The sequence below is a fragment of the Bactrocera tryoni genome, chromosome 3 (assembly GCF_016617805.1).
Source record: "Bactrocera tryoni isolate S06 chromosome 3, CSIRO_BtryS06_freeze2, whole genome shotgun sequence".
Taxonomy (NCBI): domain Eukaryota; kingdom Metazoa; phylum Arthropoda; class Insecta; order Diptera; family Tephritidae; genus Bactrocera; species Bactrocera tryoni.
Window position 1 is genome coordinate 12746222 of NC_052501.1, and position 14469 is coordinate 12760690.

Consider the following 14469-nt stretch of genomic DNA (forward strand, 5'->3'; position numbering starts at 1 on the left):
GAAAGCATGCCCGATGATTGGAATTGAAGTATTCTCTGTCCTATCCACAAAAAAGAAAACTTCACAATCTGCGGCAGCTACCGTGGGATAAACCTCCTCAACATCGCTCTATCGAGCATATTGTGTGAAAGATTAAAGCCCAGAGTCAACAAACTGATTGGACTTTATCAGTGTGGCTTTAGAGCTGGAAAATCAACAACCGACCAGACCTTTAACATGCGCCAAATCTTGGAAAAGACCCGTGAAAGGAGAATCCACACACATAACCTCTTCGTCGATTTCAAAGCTGCTTTTGACAGCACGAAGAGGAGCTGCCTTTATGCTGCGCTGTCTGAATTTGGTATCCCTGCAAAACTAATGAGGCTGTGTAAACTGACGTTGAGCAATACCAAATCTCCGTCAGGATCGGAAAAGTCCGTTCCGAGCTATTCGATACCAAAGGAAGTTTCAGACAAGGCGACTCCCTATCATGCGACTTCATCAGTCTACTGCTGGATGAAATTAATATATAAGAGTGAACGAGGACAAAAGGAAATATCTGCTGTCATCAAACAAACAGTCGTCGCACTCACGAGTTAGCTCCCAAGTCACTGGTCATTACTTCGAAGTAGTAGACAATTTCGTCAGTATTAAAAACAATAACAATGTCAGCCTCGCAAGCCAACGCAGAATAACACTGGTCAACAGGTGCTATTTCGGTCCGAATTGACAATTGATAAGTAAAGTCCTTTCTCGACGAACAAAAAACGAACTCTATAAATGACTCATTATTCCCGTCCTGCTATATGGTGCAGAGACATGGACGATGATAAGGTTGAATTTCTGCAGGGGTCATATAGAGAAAGATTCTGCAGAAGATGTATGGTTCTTTGCGCATTGGCAGCGAAAACCGCAGTCGATGGAACGATGAGCAGTACGAGATATAAGAGGATATTAACATTGTTCAGCGAATTAAGAGACAGCGGCAACACTGGCTAGGTCGTGTTGGCATTATGGATGAAAACTCTTCAGCTCTGAGGAATATAATATTTTAGCAGCATGAATCCCTGGACATATGTATAGTAAACCCATAATGAGTTAGCCCATCTTCTGCCGTAAGAAGCTGTGGAAACCAGTTCGAGTGGACTGCAAGCGTACTTCGCTATGTGCCCTACACTTTACGAGAGGAGTTAAGGAATGAAAAAAAGGCTCAATAGAATTTGCCACTGGCAGCAAGAGCCCAGGCTTCAACAGACAAGGTTGTTTTTTAGAGAGTTCAATACAAAATGGATCAAGAAATTAATCGTTCTCTCCATAAACTGCAGGCTAAAATATTATCTGCACATATTAGGTTATTGCTCGACGGATCTGTATCGCTTCTTAGATCAAGCGAGAGCAGAGACATCATAGCTTGTACTGCTTGATTTCCTCATATTCGCAGGAAGAAGGAGTCAGACTAACGAGCAAATGTATCCGATAAAAAAACATATCAAAACCATTAAACCAGCAGGTTTACTAATTTGGACTGAAGGCACAATAGAGCACAAATCGGAGTGCATTCCTCAACTTTCAATTTATTTATCTAATCACAAAGTTTGCTATCACAGTTGATAAAGAAATACCATTCCAGACCCAGCTTCTAACTTACGGAAGGTTCGAAGCTTTTAGAAGCAATGACTTTATACCACAAGGTACTCTATTTTATATGGAGGAAATATATGAATTGTAACAGGAAATGAAACAGCGATGAATTTTAAAACATCGAACCATTATGTACCTATATCCTGGAGTTTGTCCAGCAGTCTTCTGCATTCATTCAACAATATTTCGGTTATTATTAAAGGAGTTGTTTTTTATAAAAAAAAATATTTTTAGGTAGCCACCACATTTCTTTGCAGGGTCTTATATACATATGTATATAGTTTATACATAATTATACGATCGTTTTGCCGCTCTAGCGTACTCGCCCCGTGTAAGCAACACGAGTGCCATTCCACATCGTAATCGTGCCATGTTTTACACTTCAGTTGCACCATTATCCGTTTGCCTGCCTTAAGCACATTTCATTTCCTTCGCCAGCTCTTTTCATATTTTATTTGTAATAAAACGAAGCCCGTTACACAAATATATGCGGATTTAGATACATACATGGTAGATATAAGGCCGCATTGCATGTTGTTAATGTCGACAGTTCTTCGCTCTAAAGTGTTGTTAAGATTTACGCGCTCCCATCCGCTACTCATGCAATGAGGTGTGTGTGCGAGAAACTTTTTTCCGCCACAATGCTGTTGGCTATAAATCATTGCAACATTTTTACACAGTTTATTTGAGATAATTTAAAAGTAGTAGCTTTTAGCGTGCGCTAATGTGATTTAGTGTAGATTATCATAGCATAATGTGAGTGAATAATGTAGGGCGCAATGTACATACTCTGCAAGACATTATCAGCTCTAAACGAGGGACATGAATGCAAAAACAAGTAAGAATGGGCAAAGATTTGCCAGGAAAAGGAAAATAATTATATGAGTTGGGGTGGTATCGACTCGATTTTACATATTAACTATTATCGTGCTACATATTAAAAAATTTTCCCTGAGTTTCCCCAAGGTTTCTCACATACAATCACCAATCATATGGAGTAAAGTCAACCGGATGTTTTAAAAACCTGATATTACTTTTATGGGGTCTAGGTCATGTTTTCGAACAATTTGATCTATTTTAGGCAAAAAAATACTCTATTATCAGCAAAACACGGCCTCACATTTTCACTGAGAAAACTCACATATTGGTAGATATATGCGGTATAAAGTGAAATACAATAAAGTACATTAAGTTTACCAATAAGTTTATAGCACCAGGAAAGAAACGGAGGACACCCTGTAAATAATCAGCATGATGAACTGAGTCGATTCCTCAGTTTTTGACATATCGACCACTGCGATACAATATAAACACGCGATCAAAGTCAAGTCCTTGTATGAAAACATTTTTATTTGACGAGATATCTCTCCGAAATTTGGCACTAATTATCGCCCAAGGTAACGCTACGAACGAATAAATTGTTCTGATTTCATCTTTGGCCATTTTAATGCTATAAAAATATATATTATAACCTCGGTGCAGCCAAAGCTGCTACCAAAAACGGGGAAACATCTAATTTCTACGCACCAATCCGATGAAGATACAAGGTTTGTCCGGATAGTAATAGGACTGACTTTCTCCCGCCGCGACTGTACTTCGGAGTGTCCGCGCACCGACTGAATTCGGTAGAGGGCGTTCCTAGCCAGCGAAAGAGCGGCTGGTTGTCTCCGAGCACTTGGAGAGTCAGGACAGGAGAGGATTTTCGTGCGACGTGTGGGTGGCGCAAGCCGCAGCGTTCGTTAGAGCAGAGTTACGCGATTAAATTCTGTGTGAAACTCAGTAAATCTGTGACAGTGGCGTTTGATATGATCAAGCAGGCTTGCCCAGATATTGCTTTAGCAAGAAGTGGTGTGTTTCAGTGGCAACAGGGCCTTTTGAGGGCCGCGAAGGGGTCCCTGATGAAGACCGTCCTGGGAGACCTGTGACTTCGATAAACACCGACAATGTGATGCATGTGCGCAAAGTTTTTAACTCGGACCGTCGACTAAGTATGCGTTTATTTGCCCAGATGTTAAATTTATCAGAATTTATCATATGAACTACTAAGAGTGCGGAAAGCCAAGTAACTGGTACGGTTTGGGTATATTGTTAAATGCAAAACGATTGTAACAGTTCTTGATAAAATATTTTATAAAGAGTATTGAACTTGTTCCTAACGATATCAGAAGCATCTAAAAGTTAGAGGTATAACACCCTGTATATTAGACGAGCTTAACTTTTCATATACCGATTTGAAAACAAATGTTAACAAATCTACGAAAGCAAATATACGAAATTAGTTTCACATTATTTTCGAAAACACCACGCACATACTCATACACTGCATCAACATGGACTCCCTGCACCAGCCACGATTTCATTATTCCATTGTCCAAATATGAAAGACTTCATTACGCTTAATTATCTGAGCTGTTACCAGCTAACAGGGAACTAAATGCCAATCGTCAGCCTCACACAGCCATACAGCCAACCATTGTGAGTGTGTGCAAATAAAACTTTTGTACACTGAGCGCATGTGAGCAGGGCATTTACATACAATAACACATACTACCGTAAGTGGCAACAAAAATTTGCGCATTAAAACGTTCGTAACTGCAGGAAAATAACAGGATAATTACAGGCACTGAAATTGCCTACCATAAATGCGCAGTTTGTGGAAAATTTGATTGTGGCAAGTAATGACTTTCAAAAATACACACACTTCAAAAGCAACACTGCCGCATGCAACAATGCTGAACGAGCCGTCAACACACACATAATTGTAGGGAATGGCACAGGGAGGGGGTGTGGTGTGGAGAAAGCTAATGTGCTTGCATTTGAACTTATATCGAGAGCTGACAAATGGTCCGTGTGGGTTCAAGAATCGCTGGCAATAGCCAATTTGTCACACACACACACATATAGATACACATGTATGTCTCATTTTCGAAGATGCGCCGCCTTTCCACAATGCCACAAGCGCCCCAACAATGCGGCTCGTTGTTAATCATAGAGAAATTCATCATCAAATAGAGTTGAACAGCAGCGTGGCCAAACGAAGTTGCGTTAAATCAATTCAAAGCAATTAAAATGTGAACGCGTGGCAAGGATAATGACTGAGAGCCCGGCAGTCGTTGCAACATTTCGAGCAAATATTTCATGAGCGCAACACTGGGAGGGCATATGTCGCATGTAGGCACACATATGCATGCAACTTACGCATACATCTGCATGCAACATACACACACACATATGCATACAACATGCAAAATTTACGTATGTTGCACGCACTTTTGCACATTTATTTATGTTGCATGGGCGCTGTGCTCACTGAGCTGGCACAGCGCCGCCTTACGCAATTGCAGACGGGCGTTTTGGTTATTCAAATACAGCAATGCATTTCAATAGCAGTAGCAGCAGGCAACAACAACAACACCAACAAGAATGTCAGCAATCAACAACAACAACAGCTGTAATGAAGTGTGCATGTCGCTGTTGGTTGTTTTCATGTTGCTGCACACATTGTTGTTGTTATATTGCGGCATATGCAGGCAGCACTGTGCAGCGGCAGCGACAGCATCACATAATTTGCATGTTTATTGAATTTTACAATTTTAATTCAATTTTACATTTTAATTTCACTTTGTTTTGGGCCAAATGCGTAAGGACGATATGCTCAGCCGAATTTATTGCAGGTTGCAGGTGAATAAACGCATATTTATGCATATAAAAGCAGTTATGTTACATATATATACAAACACATACTCATGTATTTATTATTTTATGTATGTATGCGCTGTAGCTTAAATTATTAAAATCCATACATTTTTGTATTATATATTATTTAAATGCCGTTAAATTGAATATTAATGTCGAAATATTAAATCTGCAATGACGCATGTAAACGCGCTTAAACAGATGTCCATTCATTGTCGAAAATGTAAATTTAAAAATTTCCACTTTTTCACTGGAAAATTATGAAATTTAATTTTTAAATTCAACACGGATTTCTGCTTCTTTAAACCACCGTTCACTAACACATATATATAGCAGACAACCCTAAATATTAATGTTGGTAAAAATAACTAAAATATTTCTCACAAAAAACATTTTAATAAGCAATAACAATAAATTGTGATACAATGCGAAGTTCCCTAATTTTCTAAAGAAAAAACAAAGAAACTTCAAATTTAATGGGGAATTCAAAGGCATTTATTTTTTGAAGATTATCTCTTTCAAAGATTGGCCGCAACTACGACTCAGATGGTCCATTCGTAGAGTCTAATTTTCGATTACTCGTTCGAGCATTTCGACTGATAACTGGCGAATAACACGCATGATGTTTTGCCCCAGGGCCTGACTTTACATACATATCTCCTCAGGAAAAAGTCTAACGGTGTGATATCACACGATCTTGGTGGCCAATCGACCGGCCCAAAACGTAAAACTATCTGCTCACCTAAGTGTTTTCTCAATAAATCCCTTGATTGATGCAATGTGTTGAAAGTGAAGCCGTCTCTTATTTAAACCAAATGTCGTCGAGATCACGAGCTTAAATTCATCAAGTAGTCGGTTATCATGGTGCGATAACAGGTCGCCATTGACGATTACGTTCTCACCGGCATCATTTTTGAAGAAATATGTAACCACACCAAACTATAACTTTTCAGGATGACATGGCAGCTTTTAAATCTCTTCGGATTGCTCCTTGCCCCAAATGCGACAAATTTTCTTGCTTACATACCCATTGAGTCAGAAATGGGCCTCATCGCTGAACAAAACCCGAAAACGTCGCTTGGGAAGGTCAGTTCTTGCTTAAGCTGTATCTTGTACGCTTTCAGTTTAAGATTTCGACGTAAAATGCTCCAAGTCAGTCCGAGTTGCTGCGATTAGCGACGAAACGACTCTCTACGGTTTTCGTGTGCACTCTCAGCTACAGCTGCTATATTTACTCACTGTGTACTGGAAGTAGTATATTCGGTCGAATATTATCTAATGAATGAATGCTTGGACTCAAGATGGGTGATGGTGTTGCTAATAGTACGCTCAGTAGGCCGATTTTGTTGACCATAAGTTGAGTGAAGCGGGCGAAACACATTTTTTACATTGGCTTTGCCAAGGGTTACTGACTTCGATAGAGATTATTGTACTCGCTAATATTATTTACCGCGCTAAAGATCATTGACTCTTCTAAAATTCAGAGGTCATTAACTTCGGTACACGCACTTGATCTTGTCAAAAAGTGGATTCAAAGTAGATCAAGTGGTCATGCCATGTAAAACTGGAAGTCAATCTAATACCAAACGAGTAAAGCGAGAAAAGCGCCGTCGTATTACAGTTAAGGTCAGGTTCAAACGATGTCAAGCTTGTTTTGCTCATATGAACCGTTTTAAATTATATCAATTTATTATACCCTTTACAATGTGTGAATCAACATCATAGAAGATGTCACTTAACGAAAACAGACTATACCTTTTCAGGACCACAGATACCGAAAAAGCGGCCTGTAATGCTAATGTAAACCAGGAGGATGGAGTCATGTGTAGAAGTTCACGCAAGTGAGGAAAGTTCTCTGATCGCCATTCACTTGGGAGTGGCCAGAAACGATTCTTTTACACATGGCTCAAGCAGCTCACTACTTCCGTTCTTTGACCAAGTATCCTTTGGGTAGCCTAAGAACATCCGTTCGAAGGCGAGCTAATGTGAGAAGGCGAAACGTCCCCTCCGCAGAGTTGTGCGCTGGGTTTGGGACCCGCCACGTAAAAAATCTTACCAATGAAAATTAACAATCAGCCTCGGATGAGAGACCCCATTTTGTAAGATACATATCTTCCCGAAATTTAACTAAATTAAATGTGATCATAATATGGTCTGATCCGAAAAATGTGGGCATATGTCTACCTGATATGTACCCAATAAGCCTACCACTCTTGATATTTTCAAAGTAATAAGCATACATATAATACTAGATATCATATACTTCAACAAACAGACTGATCGAGGTCGATTATCTACCATTAAAACTAAAAAAAATCGTTTAAAAATTTTTTAGTTTTTTACAGAACTTATTAAATGTGTGCCAACGTTTCCACTTTCGAATGTTATTAAAGCTGTACTAGGCTGTAATTTCACTCAAATTTAAACCTTATTTCCGCTAGCAATACATTATTTTGTGAGTTTTAAGGATTTCTTGCCATATACTTTGAACGAAGTTGGAAATGTAAGCCCATAAAGAATTGAAGTTAAATATCCTTACAAACTAATTGACTATACAAAAGCCAACAATCGAGACAAGTATGGTAGGTTATGATCTTCACATGCAATCGACGACCAGCTCCTCTACGACAACGAGGTCCATCTGGTCTAAAAGAGAACGTAGGTTATGTACTGAACTGCTTGCCCTTGGCAAAGCTCATCTTGCTGCAATCGTAGGAGTACAGATTGGACTTTGCTCAATAGAGATTCCGGCTGTAAGATTCAAAATCAAGTGGGATACAAACTGTCAAAGTTGTATGGAAGAACATGCGGCGGAAATATCCAGGTACTTTCTCCTCCATATTTTGGGCAATCATACCTTCAGCGAACCAGGATAAATAGCTGATACTGACACTGACCGCCTGTACAAATTTGTGATCAGCTAAAAGTGTTTTTTCGGTTTATGAGGGTCTTTATATACAATTTTATAGGAGTGATAGGTTCTACAACGGAGCGGCGTTATAAGCTGTCCGAGGGAAATCCTTATTAGCATCATTAATTTAACACAACCAAGCCAATTTAGTCCCATTTTGAAATCATTTATGAAAAGTATACAAAATAAAAGTAATTATGGCTATAATATGTTGTGTATTTTGTGAGAAATGAAATGTCTCCTAAAAGTTGTGTCATATAGCTTGTGAACAGAAATACAAGAAGAACTTCTATGTTTTTAAAATCGACTGGAATATATTGAACAAAAACTTACTGGTGCCGTGTTCGTTGACTGCAGAGCAAATCCTCTCGTCGTTTTCTGAAAATGAAAGGATAAATATATATAAATAAAATGAAATTTTATTTAAACGTTAACATTTAAAAACTAAATACTTAATATTTATTAGAACAGGACTATCTGGCTTAGATTAATTACATTATTATTTATTACAAATATCTTATGAAAGCCTAAGTATTTCGTAAATTTAGCTAATATTTTATTAAGATGAGTTCAGAGTAAGAGTTGATTTCGATATTAATAGGATTGACAGAGCCCTTGAAAGCGATGAATTTAGTAAAAAAAGAAGAGCAAAAATCTAGGAAGATGCTTAATCCTTCTTAAGATGATATCAATTAATTCAATGGTTTAATTAGCTGGGCCACAATTCATAAAGCCTTTTGGCCGTAGATCGATCGCAAGATATCTAGTGATATCTTTGCTCTCAGTAAGGCTAGCCTCAGCGTCCATGCTGCAAGGTTGAAAATCTTACCAGACGCCAACTGCAGAAGCTGTATGAAAAAATATGAGACTTAAACAACTTAACAACTTCTTCTCGTCTTTACCGCGTTTGGGAGCTCAACACTTAAACACTTTGGAGCGCATACCTTCAACATCCCACCGAACTGTCTGGAGTGATAATTAAAAATAAATTTGTATTGGATAGCGTTTTGTTAATTTTTAAGTTCGAACATAGGAGCTCTTCTTTTCTATGACTTCACAAAGGACTACATATAGCAGTCCACGTGCGATCTCTCTCTAGATCAACCTTCTATCCTAACCTAACCCCAATTCACTCAATTCTTTATACATATAGTGTCGGGAGTCCACCTATAGATTAGAAAGCGCATCCTATGGAAGACACCAATGGCTTTTTCAAACAGTACTTAGCCATTGTCAAGTATATTATGGACTATAGCTTAATTTTAGCGAACACAGCTCTAATATTTCGAACACTAGTTCTGTGTAGTCTTAAAGTTCACACGGCAAACTGCTCTCTAAAGACCGCTAACAATCTACATAATAATGCTGCAACAATAGCTGTCTTGGAATTCACAACCTGGTACGCATACAAACCTATAATGTAGATGTCGACAGAGCTTAGTACTACCTTTCTTGTTTAAATTTTATTAAAGTAGTCCACCTTCTAACAACCTTTAAAGTTCCCACACTCCACTAAACGCACAACCGCACCAATTAAACTTCGTTAAGCCTACACAACTCGAGCCGCATGTGCTTAAGCCTCGGATCTGCAACACCTGTTACTCGCTGGCATAAATTAACATTTAAGCTTTTGCATTCAAATCTAAATCTACTCAACTGCCAACGACAATGACTATCGATTTTCATGGAGAATATAAAATATTCACCAATAAGAAGAAAAAAAAACAATAAAAATACGAAAAGAAAAGGTAAAAGAAATATGGGACAAGAAAAAGGAGGAAGTAAATAATAAAAGTGTTATTGCCACACGGCGTCGAACAGAAGTGATTATGTTGTAGTTTTCAACTTCCCTCCGGACGCTGATGATTGCTAATATAAAATGCGCGCAATGCAAGATGCCAGAGAGCAAAGTAAGAGGAGCTGAGGCGATAGCGTGGCACAAAACGCCCCAAGCATTCAAAAAAAATATAGAGGAATCATATATTTTGCATAAAAATGTGTGTGTTGTTTGAGAAGGAAACTTAGTGGGGATATCAGGAGAACACAAGTAACTCGCAACCAAAATGATAGGGTGGCAACAGTAAAGGAAAACAAGCGTGTGAAGCATAACTTGAGGAGCAGCGCGGCAACAGGCGGCATGCAGCATGTGTAGACTCAAGAAAAAACTGGCGGAATTTTATAAGCTGGGCGGCTGATTTTCCAGCTGTTGCCTACTAAATTTACTAACAACAAAATTTTAAATTGAATTTGTGTGTGAGTAGTCCCAGGAACCGACGCGTTGTTAGGCAAAAGCCGCGCATAGGGCACTGACACACCCAACTTTTTACCGCGCCACCGCCCTCTCGCACGCTTTTGTCATACATCAGCATGGCATAGCATGGCAAAGCACAGCTTAGTTTGTCTGTCAGTTGTTGACGCCAAAAACGCCCATTGCGCCATATAAAATTGAGTGGGGTATGCATATGTATGTGTGTATGTTATTCGCACTGCCTTTCGATATTATTTTATGAAGTTCCTTCCTATTTCCGTTATGCGAGCAAGCTGCTCTACACGCTTCGCCGCCGTCAGACTGCGCGAACTCACACACATACACTTACATAAACAAACATGCATAAATACATATTTATTACGCTTGTGAAGGTGTATTAGTGTACCAGCGTATCCTTTCGCCTTTGGTTATAAAATGCTTTTGTCTGCGCTGCCATCGAACTGCACATTCTGCGCCAAAGTTCAGCGAAGTCAGCCTTCATCGTGCACAATTTGATATGCCCCCGTCTAATGGCATTGTTGTTGATGGGCGCTATACTTTCTGCGTTTGGCTCATAGAAAATTATATCGCTCGTTGTTGGTTGTTGTGTGTAACCATATACAAACATTCCTTTTAGTGGCCTTACATACAATTTAATACATAAATACACAAGCGAAGAAATATGCATGCGAAAGGAGGCTTTAGTATCCGCCGCGTGCTTTTAATAATCATATTGAATTTCCTTGCTCTTATAGTTGTTGCTACGCATTGTTTTTTCATTTTGTATATATTTTGAGTGTTCGTGGAAATATTACGGTACTCAAGTCGTGCTCTGGGACACGCGTGTCTTAACCTTAAAAATTAGATATGCTTTTGACAGCACAAAAAGGAGCTGCCTTTATGGCGCTGTCTGAATTTGGTATTAGCTGGGCAAAACCAAAAGCTCCGTCAGGATCGGGAAAGACCTCTCCGAGCCATTCGATACCAAATGAGGTTTCAGACAAGGTAACTCCCTGTCGTGCGACATTTTCAATCAACCGCTGAAGAAAATAATTCGAGCTGTAGAGCTGAACCTAGAAGGTATAATCTTTTATAAGAGTGTACAGCGGCTAGCGTGTCATCACACAAACAGTCGTCGCACTCGGGACTTGGCTCCCACGTCAGTGTTGACAGTCATAATTTCGAAGTCGGAGATAATTTCGTCTATCTTGGTCACCAATGTCAGGCTCGAAATCCAACGCAGAATAACTCTTCAGACTAAGTAGGCAATGGAGAAGTAAAGTCCTCTCTCGACGAACAAAAACTAAAATCTATAAGTCACTCATTATTTCCGTCCTGCTATAATGTGCAAAAGCATGGACGATGACAACCTCTGATGAGTTGACATTACGAGTTTCCAAGAGAAAGGTTCTGCTGAAAATTTATGGCCCTTTGCGCATTGGCAACTGCGAATGTCGCATTCGATAGAACTATGAGCTGCACAAGATATACGACGACATTGTCATAGTTCAGAGTCAACAAAAAGCTTTGAGCCTTCTAACACTAACATTATTCGTACCAAACGTTTTCTGGGATATATCGATCTTTTCATAGGGACGCTGCAAAAGTAGACCGATGGGACAACAAACGACGCCATATTTTTCTTGCTCTTTTCACATTTCTCTTCAGTAAAGTTTGCCATTTTATCATGGAAGGATATACGATCCAACAACAAGTCGAACTTATTAAAATTTACTACCGAGATTCGGAGTCAGTGAGCTCAACTTTAGAAACGCTGCGTCCAATTTATGGTCCTGTCCTAATAGTCCTGTCGCATCAACAATTAGGCGACTAGTGGAAAAACTTAAATCTCAGGCACAGTACAAAAAATTCCCGTGCCAATGAGATAAAGAAATGACCGTAGTGTGGAGAATATTGCTGCCGCTAGCGCATCAATGAGGAAGACCCAAATCAGTATCTCACACGTTCTCAAGCGTTGGGCATCTCTTTGACGTCGTTATAGCGAATTTTGCGAAAAGATCTTCCTACATCCTTGCAAGATCAAATTGATGCAAGAACTGAAGCTGCTAGACCATCAGAATCGTCGTATGTTCATTAATTGGACTGAGCAGGAACTTGAAAATGAACCGGATTTTCATCGAAAAGTCATCTTCAGCGATGAGGCTCATTACGGGCTCGTCAGTAAGCACAATATGCCTTATTGGTCCGGCAGTAATTCACACTTATTCCATGAGTCGCCATTGCATTCTGAAAAAATTACGGTTTGGTGCGGCTTATGGGCCGACGGCGTCCTTTTGCCGTACTTCTTCCGTGATTTTCAAGACCAGTACTTTACTGTGAATGGGAATCGCCACCGCTTAATGTTAACCGAATATTTTTTGCTCAAAATTGAATAATATGGACTTGAAAAATATGAGGTTCCAACAGAATAGCGCCACAATCCACACAGCAAATGTCATAATCGATTTATTGAGAACCAAGTTTTGTGAACGTGTTATCTCACGAAAGCCTATCGTCTATGCCAACAAGCCAGCGACGATTGATGAACTTCGTACGAATATTGAACGGGAAATTCCAGCAGTATCGTCCGATTTATACTTAAAATCCGTCGAAAATTGGTTTCAGCGTCTGGACTTCTGCAAGCGAGCCCGTGGTGACCATGCAAAAGAAATCGAGTTCCATACATAATGGCATCGAATGTACTTTCACAGGAATAAAGAATGTAATTGATATCCCAAACGCTTTTTTGTTTTATTTAGAAAAACTTTTGTAGCGCTCTTATTAAAAAACCCGTTATTATCTACATATACATATATTAACCGGCCGCACCTTTAGGCTCGCAAACACTTTCATGTTATTTCATTTCCTTAAATCTAAATAGAGAAGTAATTAATTTCGCCAGTTATTTGCACTTCGGCGTCTCAGCCTTGGCAAGTTTTCAAAATTGGTTATTTATTCGACTCAAACTATGGCACGAATACACTTTTAAGCGATAAATTTTCATTTATTTCTCAATTGTCCTTGTATTGTTTACCAAAAAATTTATTAGGATTATTTGCTGGATATTTTGCTCAAAATTTCACTTTTTCTATCAACATCAGTCACTATATAAATAGATATAACTCTCTCTCTCTCTCCCTTTCTCTCTCTTTGCGCCAGTATTCTTATTCAATAAGCACTCATTTACCGTTTTTTTCCTCAAAACGTCCCAAAATTTCGGTGGTATTTGTTTGTAAACAAAATATGGAAATTTTCCTTATTTGCTTGCCGCTCCAAAGGGAGCTCGGTAAGTGCGTTATGCGGACAATATCAAAGGAAAATTGCGTAAATTTGCATAGTAAGGCGACGGTTTGGCGCAATTACTTAAAATATCAAATTCCATCGCCTGAAAGCCAAGCAGCAGCACTTGTCCCACTTTCCATGCGTAAATGCATACTCGTACATACTCTGTATTGAGCTGCACAAAATGTTTGCTTTTCCTCTTCGACGTTATGCTTTGGCGCACAATTATGCCGCGGCTACGAACTTTATTCGGTCGCGGCTTATTTATTTTCCCATCAATTCGTGTATTTTTTGGGCATTTAGGCAATGAAGGCATTTTTTTCGGCATAATCACTGATTACGCGACCGTTTACTGGCTTTATTGTATAGCGTTTGCGATAAGTGGCAAAACGTTTTCACAACTTTTTAAAAGATCATTGAGATATTGGTCGCTTTTTAGGAAGTGATTATCACAATGGAGCAGGAATTGCCGATTAAGTGTTTAGAGTTCAATAAATTTGCAAATAAAGTGGATACGATGCAAAACGAGGAAGAAAATATGGTTTAGAAATTAGATAACGGTAATAAGATAAGGTAGCAATGGAATGTGGATCACAGGTGACGAATGACGGTCAAAGACTGACGTAGAAAGCAAAATACGGGAAATGGCAGGATAAAAATTAAGACGAGTGCTACAGAGGCTGTGCGTAAAAAGTTAGTTAAAACGACAGAG

The 14469-nt window shown here is 39.1% G+C and overlaps 1 protein-coding gene across 1 annotated transcript in view; it reads right to left on the reverse strand.

Annotated features, from left to right (window-relative positions):
* LOC120772533 (kazrin) overlaps window positions 1–14469 on the reverse strand; it is a 275757-nt gene that overhangs the window by 218739 nt on the left and 42549 nt on the right. Inside the window, exon 3 of the mRNA XM_040101203.1 lies at window positions 8561–8605. The gene's annotated coding sequence lies outside the window, so the exon portion shown is untranslated. The remainder of the gene's footprint in view (window positions 1–8560; window positions 8606–14469) is intronic.